Genomic DNA, 10,040 nt, shown 5'->3' on the forward strand with positions numbered 1-10,040 from the left:
CCGCCCCCGAGCCCTCCTTTGAGCCCGCCTCCAAGTCCGCCTTTGAACCCGTCTCAGAGCCGCCTTTGAATCCGAGCCCGCCTCTGAACCCGCCTTTGAACCCACCTTTGAACCCGCCTCCGAGCCCACCTTTGAACCCACCTCCGAGCCGCCTTTGAACCCGAGCCCGCCTCCGAGCCCGCCTTTGAACCCGCCCCCGAGCCCGCCTTCGAACCCGCCCCCGAGCCCTCCTTTGAACCCGAGCCCGCCTCCGAGCCCGCCTTTGAACCCGCCCCCGAGCCCGCCTTTGAACCCGCCCCCGAGCCCTCATTTGAACCCGAGCCCGCCTCCGAGCCCGCCTTTGAACCCGCCCCCGAGCCCTCATTTGAACCCGAGCCCGCCTCTGAGCCCGCCTTTGAACCCGCCCCCGAGCCCTCATTTGAACCCGAGCCCGCCTCTGAGCCCGCCTTTGAACCCGCCTCAGAGCGTTTAAGGGCTCCAGAAAAGCACGGGTACATTTCAGAGTGAACCCGTCTTTGAACCCGCCCTCGAGCTCTCCTTTGAACCCAAGCCCGCCTCTAAGCCCGCCTTTGAACCAGCCTCAGAGCCTACCTTTGAACCCGAGTTCGCCTTTGAACCCGCCTCAGAGCCCGCCTTTGAAAGCCCAGTTATAGTACAAATGGCTTAATTTCAAGTATGCACTAACATTTTATCTATTTTCGCCTCTGCAATTTTACTTATCCCTGCCTCGATGAAAGGGGTAGCTACAGGTGCCTCCGAGTCCGCCTTTGAACCCGCCCCCGAGTTCTCCTTTGAACCCGCCCCCGAGCCCTCATTTGAACCCGAGCCCTCCTTTGAACCCGAGCCCACCTCTGAGCCCGCCTTTGAACCCGCCTCAGAGCATTTAAGGGCTCCAAAAAAGCACGTCTACATTTCAGAGTGAACCCGTCTTGAACCCACCTTTGAATCCGCCCCCGAGTTCTCCTTTGAACCCGCCTTTGAACCCGCCCCCAAGCCCACCTTTGACCCCGCCCCCGAGAACTCCTTTGAACCCGCTTTTGGACCCACCCCCGAGCCCACCTTTGAACCCGCCCCCGAGTTCTCCTTTGAACTCGCCTTTGAACCCACCTTTGAACCCGCCCCCGAGTTCTCCTTTGAAGCCACTTTTGAATACACCCCCGAGTTCTCCTTTGAACCCGCCCCCGAGTTCTCTTTTGAACCCGCTTTTGGACCCGCCCCCGAGCCCGCCTTTGAACCCGCCCCCGAGTTCTCCTTTGAACCCGCCTTTGAACCCACCTTTGAACCCGCCCCCGAGTTCTCCTTTGAACCCGCCTTTGAACCCGCCTTTGAACCCACCCCCGAGTTCTCCTTTGAAGCCGCTTTTGAACCCGCCCCCGAGCCCGCCTTTGAACCCGCCCCCGAGTTCTCCTTTGAACCCACTTTTGGACCCGCCCCCGAGCCCGCCTTTGAACCCGCCTTTGAACCCGCCCCCGAGCCCGCCTTTGAACCCGCCCCAGAGTTCTCCTTTGAACCCGCTTTTGAACCCGCCCCCGAGCCCGCCTTTGAACCCGCCCCCGAGTTCTCCTTTGAATCCGCCCCCGAGTCCTCCTTTGAACCCGCCCCCGAGTTCTCCTTTCAATCCGCCCCCGAGTCCTACTTTGAACCCGCCCCCGAGTTCTCCTTTGAACCCGCCCCCGAGTCCTACTTTGAACCCGCCCCCGAGTTCTCCTTTGAATCCGCCCCCGAGTCCTCCTTTGAACCCGCCCCCGAGTTCTCCTTTCAATCCGCCCCCGAGTCCTACTTTGAACCCGCCCCCGAGTTCTCCTTTGAACCCGCCCCCGAGTTCTCCTTTGAACCCGCCCCCGAGTCCTACTTTGAACCCGCCCCCGAGTTCTCCTTTGAACCCGCCTCTGGACCCGTCTTTGAACCCGCCTCTTAACCCGTCTTTGAACCCGCCTCTGAATCCGTCTTTGAACCCGCCTCTGAACCTGCCTCTGAACCCGTGTTTGAACCCGCCTCTGAACCCGCCTCTGAACCCGCCTCTGAACCCGCCTCTGAACACGTCTTTGAACCCGCCTCTGAACCCATCTTTGAACCCGCCTCTGAACCAGTCTTTGAACCCGCCTCTGAACCCGCCTCTGAACCCGCCTCTGAACCCGTCTTTGAACCCGCCTCTGAACCCATCTTTGAACCCGCCTCTGAATCCGTCTTTGAACCCGCCTCTGAACCTGCCTCTGAACCCGTGTTTGAACCCGCCTCTGAACCCGCCTCTGAACCCGCCTCTGAACCCGCCTCTGAACACGTCTTTGAACCCGCCTCTGAACCCATCTTTGAACCCGCCTCTGAACCAGTCTTTGAACCCGCCTCTGAACCCGCCTCTGAACCCGCCTCTGAACCCGTCTTTGAACCCGCCTCTGAACCCATCTTTGAACCCGCCTCTGAACCAGTCTTTGAACCCGCCTCTGAACCCGCCTCTGAACCCGCCTCTGAACCCGCCTCTGAACCCGCCTCTGAACCTGTCTTTGAACCCGCCTCTGAATCTGTCTTTGAACCCGCCTCTGAATCTGTCTTTGAACCCGCCTCAGAGCCTCTGAACCCGTCTTTGAACCCGCCTCTGAACCCGCCTCTTAACCCGTCTTTGAACCCGCCTCTGAATCCGTCTTTGAACCCGCCTCAGAGCCTCTGAACCCGTCTTTGAACCCGCCTCTGAACCCGCCTCTGAACCCGTCTTTGAACCCGCCTCTGAACCCGCCTCTGAACCCATCTTTGAACCCGCCTCTTAACCCGTCTTTGAACCCGCCTCTGAATCCATCTTTGAACCCGCCTCAGAGCCTCTGAACCCGTCTTTGAACCCGCCTCCGAATCCGTCTTTGAACCCGCCTCAGAGCCTCTGAACCCGCCTCAGAGCCTCTGAACCCGCCTCTGAATCCGTCTTTGATCCCGCCTCAGAGCCTCTGAACCCGTCTTTGAACCCGCCTCAGAGTTCTCCTTTGAACCCGCTTTTGAACCCGCCCCCGAGCCCGCCTTTGAACCCGCCCCCGAGTTCACCTTTGAATCCGCCCCCGAGTCCTACTTAGAACCCGCCCCCGAGTTCTCCTTTGAATCCGCCCCGAGTCCTACTTAGAACCCGCCCCCGAGTTCTCCTTTGAATCCGCCCCCGAGTCCTACTTTGAACCCGCCTCAGAGTTCTCCTTTGAACCCGCTTTTGAACCCGCCCCCGAGCCCGCCTTTGAACCCGCCCCCGAGTTCACCTTTGAATCCGCCCCCGAGTCCTACTTTGAACCCGCCCCCGAGTTCTCCTTTGAACCCGCCTCTGAACCCGTGTTTGAACCCGCCTCTGAACCCATCTTTGAACCCGCCTCTTAACCCGTCTTTGAACCCGCCTCTGAATCCATCTTTGAACCCGCCTCAGAGCCTCTGAACCCGTCTTTGAACCCGCCTTTGAACCCGCCCCCGAGCCCGCCTTTGAACCCGCCCCAGAGTTCTCCTTTGAATCCGCTTTTGAACCCGCCCCCGAGCCCGCCTTTGAACCCGCCCCCGAGTTCTCCTTTGAATCCGCCCCCGAGTCCTCCTTTGAACCCGCCCCCGAGTTCTCCTTTCAATCCGCCCCCGAGTCCTACTTTGAACCCGCCCCCGAGTTCTCCTTTGAACCCGCCCCCGAGTCCTACTTTGAACCCGCCCCCGAGTTCTCCTTTGAATCCGCCCCCGAGTCCTCCTTTGAACCCGCCCCCGAGTTCTCCTTTCAATCCGCCCCCGAGTCCTACTTTGAACCCGCCCCCGAGTTCTCCTTTGAACCCGCCCCCGAGTTCTCCTTTGAACCCGCCCCCGAGTCCTACTTTGAACCCGCCCCCGAGTTCTCCTTTGAACCCGCCTCTGGACCCGTCTTTGAACCCGCCTCTTAACCCGTCTTTGAACCCGCCTGTGAATCCTTCTTTGAACCCGCCTCAGAGCCTCTGAACCCGTCTTTGAACCCGCCTCTGAACCTGCCTCTGAACCCGTGTTTGAACCCGCCTCTGAACCCGCCTCTGAACCCGCCTCTGAACCCGTCTTTGAACCCGCCTCTGAACCCATCTTTGAACCCGCCTCTGAACCAGTCTTTGAACCCGCCTCTGAACCCGCCTCTGAACCCGCCTCTGAACCCGTCTTTGAACCCGCCTCTGAACCCATCTTTGAACCCGCCTCTGAACCAGTCTTTGAACCCGCCTCTGAACCCGCCTCTGAACCCGCCTCTGAACCCGCCTCTGAACCTGTCTTTGAACCCGCCTCTGAATCTGTCTTTGAACCCGCCTCAGAGCCTCTGAACCCGTCTTTGAACCCGCCTCTGAACCCGCCTCTGAACCAGTCTTTGAACCCGCCTCTGGACCAACCTCTGAACCCATCTTTGAACCCGCCTCTGAATCCGTCTTTGATCCCGCCTCAGAGCCTCTTCACCCGTCTTTGAACCCGCCTCAGAGCCTCTGAATCCGTCTTTGAACCCGCCTCAGAGTTCTCCTTTGAACCCGCTTTTGAACCCGCCCCCGAGCCCGCCTTTGAACCCGCCCCCGAGTTCACCTTTGAATCCGCCCCCGAGTCCTACTTTGTACCCGCCCCCGAGTTCTCCTTTGAATCCGCCCCGAGTCCTACTTTGAACCCGCCCCCGAGTTCTCCTTTGAACCTGCCTCTGAACCCGCCTCTTAACCCGTCTTTGAACCCGCCTCTGAATCCGTCTTTGAACCCGCCTCAGAGCCTCTGAACCCGTCTTTGAACCCGCCTCTGAACCCGCCTCTGAACCCGCCTCTGAACCCGTCTTTGAACCCGCCCCCGAGTTCTCCTTTGAACCCGCTTCTGAACCCGCCTCTTAACCCATCTTTGAACCCGCCTCTGAATCCGTCTTTGAACCCGCCTCAGAGCCTCTGAACCCGTCTTTGAACCCGCCTCTGAACCCGCCTCTGAACCCATCTTTGAACCCGCCTCTTAACCAGTCTTTGAACCCGCCTCTGAACCCGCCTCTGAACCCGCCTCTTAACCCGTCTTTGAACCCGCCTCTGAATCCGTCTTTGAACCCGCCTCAGAGCCTCTGAACCCGTCTTTGAACCCACCTCTGAACCCGCCTCTGAACCCGCCTCTGAACCCATCTTTGAACCCGCCTCTTAACCCGTCTTTGAACCCGCCTCTGAATCCATCTTTGAACCCGCCTCAGAGCCTCTGAACCCGTCTTTGAACCCGCCTCCGAATCCGTCTTTGAACCCGCCTCTTAACCCGTCTTTGAACCCGCCTCTGAATCCGTCTTTGAACCCGCCTCAGAGCCTCTGAACCCGTCTTTGAACCCGCCTCTGAACCCGCCTCTGAACCCGTCTTTGAACCCGCCTCTGAACCCGCCCCCGAGCCCGCCTTTGAACCCGCCCCAGAGTTCTCCTTTGAACCCGCTTTTGAACCCGCCCCCGAGCCCGCCTTTGAACCCGCCCCCGAGTTCTCCTTTGAATCCGCCCCCGAGTCCTCCTTTGAACCCGCCCCCGAGTTCTCCTTTGAATCCGCCCCGAGTCCTACTTTGAACCCGCCCCCGAGTTCTCCTTTGAACCCGCACCCGAGTCCTACTTTGAACCCGCCCCCGAGTTCTCCTTTGAATCCGCCCCCGAGTCCTCCTTTGAACCCGCCCCCGAGTTCTCCTTTCAATCCGCCCCCGAGTCCTACTTTGAACCCGCCCCCGAGTTCTCCTTTGAACCCGCCCCCGAGTTCTCCTTTGAACCCGCCCCCGAGTCCTACTTTGAACCCGCCCCCGAGTTCTCCTTTGAACCCGCCTCTGGACCCGTCTTTGAACCCGCCTCTTAACCCGTCTTTGAACCCGCCTGTGAATCCTTCTTTGAACCCGCCTCAGAGCCTCTGAACCCGTCTTTGAACCCGCCTCTGAACCTGCCTCTGAACCCGTGTTTGAACCCGCCTCTGAACCCGCCTCTGAACCCGCCTCTGAACCCGTCTTTGAACCCGCCTCTGAGCCCATCTTTGAACCCGCCTCTGAATCAGTCTTTGAACCCGCCTCTGAACCCGCCTCTGAACCCGCCTCTGAACCCGTCTTTGAACCCGCCTCTGAACCCATCTTTGAACCCGCCTCTGAACCAGTCTTTGAACCCGCCTCTGAACCCGCCTCTGAACCCGCCTCTGAACCCGCCTCTGAACCTGTCTTTGAACCCGCCTCTGAATCTGTCTTTGAACCCGCCTCAGAGCCTCTGAACCCGTCTTTGAACCCGCCTCTGAACATGCCTCTGAACCAGTCTTTGAACCCGCCTCTGGACCCGCCTCTGAACCCATCTTTGAACCCGCCTCAGAGCCTCTGAATCCGTCTTTGAACCCGCCTCAGAGTTCTCCTTTGAATCCGCTTTTGAACCCGCCCCCGAGCCCGCCTTTGAACCCGCCCCCGAGTTCACCTTTGAATCCGCCCCCGAGTCCTACTTTGTACCCGCCCCCGAGTTCTCCTTTGAATCCGCCCCGAGTCCTACTTTGAACCCGCCCCCGAGTTCTCCTTTGAACCCGCCTCTGAACCCGCCTCTTAACCCGTCTTTGAACCCGCCTCTGAATCCGTCTTTGAACCCGCCTCAGAGCCTCTGAACCCGTCTTTGAACCCGCCTCTGAACCCGCCTCTGAACCCGCCTCTGAACCCGTCTTTGAACCCGCCCCCGAGTTCTCCTTTGAACCCGCTTCTGAACCCGCCTCTTAACCCATCTTTGAACCCGCCTCTGAATCCGTCTTTGAACCCGCCTCAGAGCCTCTGAACCCGTCTTTGAACCCGCCTCTGAACCCGCCTCTGAATCCGTCTTTGAACCCGCCTCAGAGCCTCTGAACCCGTCTTTGAACCCGCCTCTGAACCCGCCTCTGAACCCGCCTCTTAACCCGTCTTTGAACCCTCCTCTGAATCCGTCTTTGAACCCGCCTCAGAGCCTCTGAACCCGTCTTTGAACCCGCCTCTGAACCCGTCTTTGAACCCGCCTCTGAACCCACCTCTGAACCCGTCTTTGAACCCGCCTCTGAACCCGCCTCTGAACCCATCTTTGAACCCGTCTTTGAACCCGCCTCTGAATCCATCTTTGAACCCGCCTCAGAGCCTCTGAACCCGTCTTTGAACCCGCCTCCGAATCCGTCTTTGAACCCGCCTCAGAGCCTCTGAACCCGCCTCAGAGCCTCTGAACCCGCCTCTGAATCCGTCTTTGATCCCGCCTCAGAGCCTCTGAACCCGTCTTTGAACCCGCCTCAGAGTTCTCCTTTGAACCCGCTTTTGAACCCGCCCCTGAGCCCGCCTTTGAACCCGTCCCCGAGTTCACCTTTGAATCCGCCCCCGAGTCCTACTTAGAACCCGCCCCCGAGTTCTCCTTTGAACCCGCCTCTGAACCCGTGTTTGAACCCGCCTCTGAACCCATCTTTGAACCCGCCTCTTAACCCGTCTTTGAACCCGCCTCTGAATCCATCTTTGAACCCGCCTCAGAGCCTCTGAACCCGTCTTTGAACCCGCCTCTGAATCCATCTTTGAACCCGCCTCAGAGCCTCTGAACCCGTCTTTGAACCCGCCTCCGAATCCGTCTTTGAACCCGCCTCAGAGCCTCTGAACCCGCCTCAGAGCCTCTGAACCCGTCTTTGAACCTGCCTCTGAATCCGTATTTAAACCCGCCTCTGAATCCGTCTTTGAACCCGCCTCAGAGCCTCTGAATCCGTCTTTGATCCCGCCTCAGAGCCTCTGAACCCGTCTTTGAACCCGCCTCAGAGTTCTCCTTTGAACCCGCTTTTGAACCCGCCCCCGAGTCCTACTTTGAACCCGCCCCCGAGTTCTCCTTTGAACCCGCCTCTGAACCCGCCTCTGAACCCGTCTTTGAACCCGCCTCTGAATCCATCTTTGAACCCGCCTCAGAGCCTCTGAACCCGTCTTTGAACCCGCCTCTGAATCCATCTTTGAACCCGCCTCAGAGCCTCTGAACCCGTCTTTGAACCCGCCTCCGAATCCGTCTTTGAACCCGCCTCAGAGCCTCTGAACCCGCCTCAGAGCCTCTGAACCCGTCTTTGAACCTGCCTCTGAATCCGTATTTAAACCCGCCTCTGAATCCGTCTTTGAACCCGCCTCAGAGCCTCTGAATCCGTCTTTGATCCCGCCTCAGAGCCTCTGAACCCGTCTTTGAACCCGCCTCAGAGTTCTCCTTTGAACCCGCTTTTGAACCCGCCCCCGAGTCCTACTTTGAACCCGCCCCCGAGTTCTCCTTTGAACCCGCCTCTGAACCCGCCTCTGAACCCGTCTTTGAACCCGCCTCTGAATCCATCTTTGAACCCGCCTCAGAGCCTCTGAACCCGTCTTTGAACCCGCCTCAGAGCCTCTGAACCCGTCTTTGAACCCGCCTCCGAATCCGTCTTTGAACCCGCCTCAGAGCCTCTGAACCCGCCTCAGAGCCCCTGAACCCGCCTCTGAACCCGTCTTTGAACCCGCCTCTGAATCCGTCTTTGATCCCGCCTCAGAGCCTCTGAATCCATCTTTGAACCCGCCCCCGAGTTCTCCTTTGAATCCGCCCCGAGTCCTACTTTGAACCCGCCCCCGAGTTCTCCTTTGAACCCGCCTCTGAACCCGCCTCTTAACCCGTCTTTGAACCCGCCTCTGAATCCGTCTTTGAACCCGCCTCTGAACCCGCCTCTGAACCCATCTTTGAACCCGCCTCTGAACCCGCCTCTGAACCCGCCTCTGAATCCGTCTTTGAACCCGCCTCAGAGCCTCTGAACCCGTCTTTGAACCCGCCTCTGAACCCGCCTCTGAACCCGCCTCTGAACCCGTCTTTGAACCCGCCCCCGAGTTCTCCTTTGAACCCGCCTCTGAACCCGCCTCTGAATCCATCTTTGAACCCGCCTCAGAGCCTCTTAACCCGTCTTTGAACCCGTCTTTGAACCCGCCTCTGAACCCGCCTCTGAACCCATCTTTGAACCCGCCTCTGAATCCGTCTTTGATCCCGCCTCTGAATCCGTCTTTGATCCCGCCTTTGAATCCGTCTTTGATCCCGCCTCAGAGCCTCTGAATCTGTCTTTGATCCCGCCTCAGAGCCTCTGAATCCGTCTTTGAACCCGCCTCAGAGCCTCTGAACCCGTCTTTGAACCCGCCTCTGAACCCGCCTCTGAACCCGCCTCTGAACCCGCCTCTGAACCCGTCTTTGAACCCGCCCCCGAGTTCTCCTTTGAACCCGCCTCTGAACCCGCCTCTGAATCCATCTTTGAACCCGCCTCAGAGCCTCTTAACCCGTCTTTGAACCCGTCTTTGAACCCGCCTCTGAACCCGCCTCTGAACCCATCTTTGAAACCGCCTCTGAATCCATCTTTGATCCCGCCTCTGAATCCGTCTTTGATCCCGCCTCTGAATCCGTCTTTGATCCCGCCTCTGAATCCGTCTTTGATCCCGCCTCAGAGCCTCTGAATCCGTCTTTGAACCCGCCTCAGAGCCTCTGAATCCGTCTTTGAACCCGCCCCCGAGTTCTCCTTTGAACCCGCCTCTGAACCCGCCTCTGAACCCATCTTTGAACCCGCCTCTGAATCCGTCTTTGATCCCGCCTCTGAATCCGTCTTTGATCCCGCCTCTGAATCCGTCTTTGATCCCGCCTCAGAGCCTCTGAATCCGTCTTTGATCCCGCCTCAGAGCCTCTGAATCCGTCTTTGAACCCGCCTCAGAGCCTCTGAACCCGTCTTTGAACCCGCCTCTGAACCCGCCTCTGAACCCGCCTCTGAACCCGCCTCTGAACCCGCCTCTGAACCCGTCTTTGAACCCGCCCCCGAGTTCTTCTTTGAACCCGCCTCTGAACCCGCCTCTGAATCCATCTTTGAACCCGCCTCTTAACCCGTCTTTGAACCCGTCTTTGAACCCGCCTCTGAATCCATCTTTGATCCCGCCTCTGAATCCGTCTTTGATCCCGCCTCTGAATCCGTCTTTGATCCCGCCTCTGAATCCGTCTTTGATCCCGCCTCAGAGCCTCTGAATCCGTCTTTGAACCCGCCCCCGAGCCCGCCTCAGAGCCCACCTCTGAACCCGCTTCTGGTAGTTTAAGGGCTCCAAAAGGGTTTGATCATTTCTG

At 58.9% G+C, this 10,040-nt stretch overlaps 1 pseudogene; it reads left to right on the forward strand.

Moving 5' to 3' along the window:
- Positions 1 to 1,924: 1,924 nt before the first annotated feature.
- LOC140280286 (uncharacterized) lies at positions 1,925 to 8,996 on the forward strand (annotated as a pseudogene).
- The last annotated feature ends 1,044 nt before the right edge of the window (positions 8,997 to 10,040 follow it).

The sequence above is a fragment of the Leuresthes tenuis genome, unplaced genomic scaffold (assembly GCF_036924035.1).
Source record: "Leuresthes tenuis unplaced genomic scaffold, fLeuTen1.0.hap1 SCAF_21, whole genome shotgun sequence".
Lineage (NCBI taxonomy): Eukaryota > Metazoa > Chordata > Actinopteri > Atheriniformes > Atherinopsidae > Leuresthes > Leuresthes tenuis.